Source organism: Diceros bicornis, chromosome 13, assembly GCF_020826845.1.
Source record: "Diceros bicornis minor isolate mBicDic1 chromosome 13, mDicBic1.mat.cur, whole genome shotgun sequence".
NCBI lineage: Eukaryota > Metazoa > Chordata > Mammalia > Perissodactyla > Rhinocerotidae > Diceros > Diceros bicornis.
In genome coordinates, this window is record NC_080752.1 from 45,775,101 (window position 1) to 45,781,137 (window position 6,037).

Below are 6,037 nucleotides of genomic sequence, written 5' to 3' on the forward strand. Positions count from 1 at the left end.
TGAGAGTGAGCAGGTCTCCTGGTGTTCCATGCTCAGTGACCGGAAAGTCATGGTCATGCCCCCACTGAGTTGACTCTTCCCTTATGAAAACATCCTCATTTCCTACACCCATCCTTTTTTGTGTGTGTGAGGACAACTAGCCCTGAGCTAACATCTGATGCCAACCCTCCTCTCTTTTTTGCTGAGGAAGATCAGCCCTGGGCTAACATCCATGCCCATCTTCCTCCACTTTATATGAGACGCCGCCACAGCATGGCTTAACAAGGAGTGCATCGGTGCGCGCCTGGGATCCGAAACTGAGAACCCCGGGCTGCTGAAGCGGAGCACTCGCACTTAACCACTATGCCACCGGGCCGGCCCCCCTACAACCATCCTTTATAACACGAGTTTCAGCCCCTTACCAGCCTGGTCCCAGCTCCCAGTGGCATCTCATTTTGTCTCTTTCCCTCTTAAAGCTCTGAGCCCTGAATTTAATATAATCCTCCAGCAAAACAGAATCTATTTTCTCCCCCATTTTCCAAAATACCTAACCTGTATTCGTGCTGCCTGAAACCCCTGCTGTTTTCCCCTCAGCCTCAAAACTGAGCCTCTGGAGACCTGAGAAGAGCACGTGAAGATGTGCCAACAGTAGTCAGCTCGCCTGTTCATCCTTCCGCTTCAAAACTCTGATCTACACAAACCAGATCTTCAGATATTCAGGATTGCTGCTGCTGCCACTTAGAAGTCTAAGGAGAGAAGAATAAAGTTCCTCCAAGCTAGGAAGGGGCGGTGTTTTGCTTCCTACTGCAGTGTAACAAATTACCACCAATTTAGCAACTTAGCACAAAAGTATCACCCCACGGTTTCTGTAGGTCAGAAGTCTGGGCCCAACTATACTGCGCTCTCTGCTCAGGGCCTCACAGGCTGAAACAAGATGTCAGCTGGGCTGCGTTCCTTTCTGGAGCCCCTCGGGGTCCTCTTTCAGGCTCATATGATGGTTGGCAGAATTCAGTTCCCTGAGGCTGTCAGACTGTGGCCCTTCCCTGCCCCCATCCTCTTGCTGGCTGCCAATCAGGGCCACTCTCAACTTCTAGGCCGCCCACAGTTCCTTGTCATGTGGCCCCCTTCAAGGCCCTCTCATGTTTCATATCCCTCTCATGCCAAGTCTCCCTCTTCAGGAAGAGTTCAGCCCCTGTAAGGAGTCACCTGATTAGGTCAGGCTCACCCAGGATGATTTACCTTTCTTAAAGTCAACTGTGCCATGTAACATAACCTAATCACAGGAGTGACTGTCCCATCGGATTCACAGGCTGTGCCCATATTCCAGGGGAGAGACAGATCAAGGTCAATGTCATTGAGGGCCATCTTGAATTCTGCCTACCTCTGGTGGTATATATGGGGTACAATGAGGGAGGGAGGGGGAGAGCAGGGCATTGACAAGGAAATACAGCATTTTTCAGTTTGAAGAAAGTTGCTTCAGGGTCAGTATGGGAAGGACTAGGTGCTAATTAACATATGAAAACTACAGCCCAGTGGTTACTCTTGTAATTTGGTCTCCAGGCCCTTCCCTTTGTGGTGTGTAAGTGATGAAGGCTGGTGGGGAAAGTGTCCTGTGGAGTTTGGCGACCCGGAAGCAAGGCCTGGCCCCGTTCTGACTCGCAGAGTGACTGCGGGCAACCGAGGAATGTTAGTGTCAAGGTGGCTCCACCCGCAGCCTTCAGAAGGATGGCCAACCGCAGAGACGTTCACATCTTCCCTTCCCACACCCCCCCCCCCCCCACTGAGTACCCGACATCCGTTCCCCAGGGCGGAGGAGCTGGGAAGGTGCCCAGAGCGTCCCTAGTATGTTCCCCCATTGTCCCAGCTGAAGTGCTTCAGAATGCCTTGGCTCTTCCCCAAACCCTCTGACAGGACTTCAGCTCCACCGACCTATAAAATTTCAGCCACGCGGCCCGGTCAAGGCCAAGGCTGGACGTGTTTCTAGTGTTGCAAGTTGTGAGCTATCGGAGGTGACACTGGCTCTCCCAGGCTGGAGTCGCCCTTTGACGTGCATGCTCCCGTCTCCAGGCCTTGGCCCATGCCGTCTCCCTGCCTGGATTGTCCCCCAAGTGTGTGGAGCAGTGTCCTGCTCGACCACCCGGGCCACTGAGATGACAGCAGAACTGTTTCCCAGAGAGACTCTGTTCAGTTTGGGCCGTGGTTCCCTCGTGCTGGCCGCTCTCTGCCGAGCCTGCTGCCCATCAGAACGCTCTTGGTGGCTAATTAGGGATGCTTCCTCCTGGAGGCCCAGGAGAGAGACTGGAATGTGGGCACTGGCCTCCGGGGAGCCCGCCCGGGCAGGAGGTGGGCAGGGCCTGTGGCCGCAGAGACCCACAGTGGCTGCTGCTTACACCCACAGTAGAGGGTGTAAGCAGCAGCCACCCAGAAACCCAAGGATGTGTCTTCCCCTCACTGCTTTTAACGTGGAAACTGCTTTTCTTGACACTTAAAACTATTTCATTGCAAATTGGAGACATTCCCAGGGTGCCTGATCGGCCATGAATCTCTGGTCTCGCCGAAAGTCACGCAGAGATCCCACACAGTAGAACAGCGTGCCCACACACACAGGGTGACTTTTCCTCATCTGCAAAGTGGGTGGACCCACCCCCACCACCCGGGCTGCTGCAGCGTGGCTGGGTTGCCCGTCCTGTCCACGGCCCCTTGAGGCCCCAGCCTCTGGGTATGAGGTGTCTCACGTGGGTGGTCACACGTCACCATGCTGTCTTGGTCTCAGGCCCTAGAAGTGGTCGGGCAGGCCGGAAGCCAGAGGCTGGACAGGGCAAGGAGGCATCTTCATCTGAGGGCACGTCCGGGGAGGCCATGGGTCAGCATCGTGTCCCACTGATGCATTAACCCCTCCAGGACGCTGGCTAACACCCCACCCACACGGCATCTCACCTACGTGTCCACAGATGACGCTCACACGCCAACCGCCTCCTCCTCGCTTTCCGGAACTGCAGACCTATAGACACAGCTGCCTCCTAATCTCCACAGCTCCTCCCATCACGTGTCCCCCAAGGTAGCTCAAACACAACACCCCCAGAACTCCACACAGCCTCTTTCGTCCCTCGTCCCGTGTCCTCAGCTCAGAGCTAGGACCACCATCCCAAATGCTCTCCAAATCTGGGCACCTGCCTTGACCCTCCCTCTTCCTCCCTTCGATGTCCAGGCCCTGCAGATCCTGCTTCCCAAATGGCCCCTGAGTCCCCCAGCCCCACGGCCACTGCCGGAGCTCACACCGCCAGCACACCACACGTGGACCCCTTCCCCGTCAGCCTTCTGTGTGGGGACCCACAAGGGCCCCCGTCCTCTGTCACGAGCAGCCCCGGGGCTCTTAAGCCTGTCCTCACTGCCAGGCTTATAACAACGATCACGACTCAGGCCCTATCCTCAAGGGGCTTCCCTAGAATGATGCCCTCACCTGCTTGCCTTGAGAGGTGGAAGAGGTGGGCCAGAGAGGACCGGAGGGCTGAGCTGAGGCTCCAGCCAGGCCTGTTGGAGTTAAACCCCAGCTCTGCCCCTCAGTCGATCGTGACTTTGGGCAAGAGGCTTGCCCGCCCTGAGCCTCAGGAATAATCATCGCGGGGCCGGCCCCTTGGCTTAGTGGTTAAGTGCGCACGCTCCGCTACTGGCGGCCCGGGTTCGGATCCCGGGCGTGCACTGACGCACCGCTTCTCCAACCATGCTGAGACTGTGTCCCACATACAGCAACTAGAAGGATGTGCAACTATGACATACAACTATCTACTGGGGCTTTGGGGGAAAAAAAGGAGGAGGATTGGCAATAGATGTTAGCTCAGAGCCGGTCTTCCTCAGCAAAAAGAGGAGGATTGGCATGGATGTTAGCTCAGGGCTGATCTTCCTCACAAAAAATAAAATAAAAAAAATAATAAATAATAAAAAAATAAAAAAAAAACAGCTTGCCTGGAAATTTCAGGATACTGTTAAAAATAATAATAATCATCATCATCGCATGGCGCCTGCTGTGTGGGGCACAGCGATGACACACTGCAGGGTCCACTCAATTACGGGGGACCGTTCCTGCTGCCCTCACAGTCCTGAGGACCTGAGGGGCTCCCACTCGGCCACCTGGGTTCGATTTGCCGACTCTCCTTCCCTCCAGGAGAGAGACGGTCCGGGCAGCCCTCACTGCCCAGCCTGTGCGCAGCCCCCGCTCTCCTGGGCCGGCTCCTTTCCAGGCGTCTAGCTCCAACAGGCCCTCTCAGTGGGTCCGAACTCGGCCCTGTCAAAGGACCCCTGTATGAGCCTCAAACGGGGCATTGATAGGGCCGCAGCAAGGGCTGCCCAGCAGATCGTGGGCTGGCTTGGCTTGGCGTGGCCACGCGACTTCCCCAACCCAGGTATTTCCTGTTCCTCGGGCCAGCCCCGTCCCGGCCGCCTGGCCACAGAGCACAATCCCGCTATACATCTCAGCCTGTTCCTTGGCTCAGCGCCAGGGTGGGGGTGGGGGGAGACGGGGCTGTCACCCCAGCTGGTCCTTGGGACACACAGCCGTGGCTGCTTGGCACCCTCTTGATGAGGATGCAAGGCTGGAGACGTTGGCCAATGCCCTCATCCCGTGACCTCTGCCCCAATCCCCATTTGATGGGGTTCCCTGGGGGCCTCTTTATATGGTCCCTTACAAGAAGCAAGAGCTCACCCAGACTGGGGCCCTAGCCCCTCTCAACAGCCTCCACTTGGAGTAGAAAAAAAGGCACTTGGTCTAATCCCTGACGCTGCGTGGTCTCAGGAAAGTCACTTGATATCTCTGGGCCTCAATTCCCCCACGTGTGAATGCGAGCTCGCTGTCCATCTCTATTACAGCCTCACTCTTTCAGTGGCTTGGGGATCTGATAAAGAGCAGATACAATCTGTGAAGAAATCTGCTATCCTCAAGAAAAGCTGACCACCCCAGAAGGTTGACAACACCTCTCCAATCCATCGCCTTCTCTGCCTCCCCCCAGGACGACCTCACCAGCCTTCTTATGGGTCCTTGCGTTTGGTCTCCTCCTTCCTAAAACCCAACCTTACCCCGTCACTCCCCTGCCCAAAACCCCTCAAGCACTCCCCTGTCCCAGGACAGGTTCCTGCTCCTGGGGGCGCCATTCAAGGCTCTATTCGTTCTCTTTAGATCCTGGTGACAGAGCCCAACTCACTCCACCTTGGGCTCTCCACTGACTTTACTCTCAGGCAGGCCCTCAGCCGCTCAGCTCAGGAGGAAGAAGGCCAGAGAAAGGTGGAGAAAGAGAGAAAGAGATTATTGAAGAATTTGATTCCTGGGCCCAACCAAGAAGCCAGAAAGCCCTGGACTTTTCATTCATCTGAGCCAGGAAACATCACAGCCACCTTTTTTTCTTTAAATAAACTTGGTTCAGTACGGTTTCTGTTACTTGCAACCATCTCCTTCCTGGAAATGCCCTTCTCGGCTGAAGTTGGCCGGGGTGGGCTTGCAGCCAAAGAACCTAATGTATGCAAGGCTGTTCGTGATCCAGGCCCCAAGGCCTCGCCAGCCTCCCTCCCTTCCTCACTTACAGCCACGCTGAGCTACTTACCCCAGCTCCTCTCCCCCACCTTCCACATCTGGCTGCTTTTGCCCAGAACATCCTTCCCTACTCTGCTTATTACTGCCCACTCATCCTTCAGATTCAGCTCGGTGTCACCTCCTCCAAGAGGCCTCCCCTGGTTGTCTGAGGTCCCTCCGACTTTCCGTATCTTGGCATTGCTCATGTACTATTGTCATTATTTACGGATGTGTTTTCCCGTACCCCAGACCATGGGTAACTGGAAGCCAGTCTGACCCATTGCGGTCAGCCCCAGAGCCCAGCACGGGACCCGGCTCCAGGAGGGTACTCTCCAGGTGAGAGGAGTTCACACCTTACCTGGGGGACATCACGGTGCTCACAAGGTCCGTGACTTGTGATCAGAAACAGGGCCAGGTCATGACCCTCCCTAGCTGGACGTGGCCCCTTGAGTTTCTGGACTGAACGAACAGGCGTGTGTGTGTGTGTGTGTGTGTGTG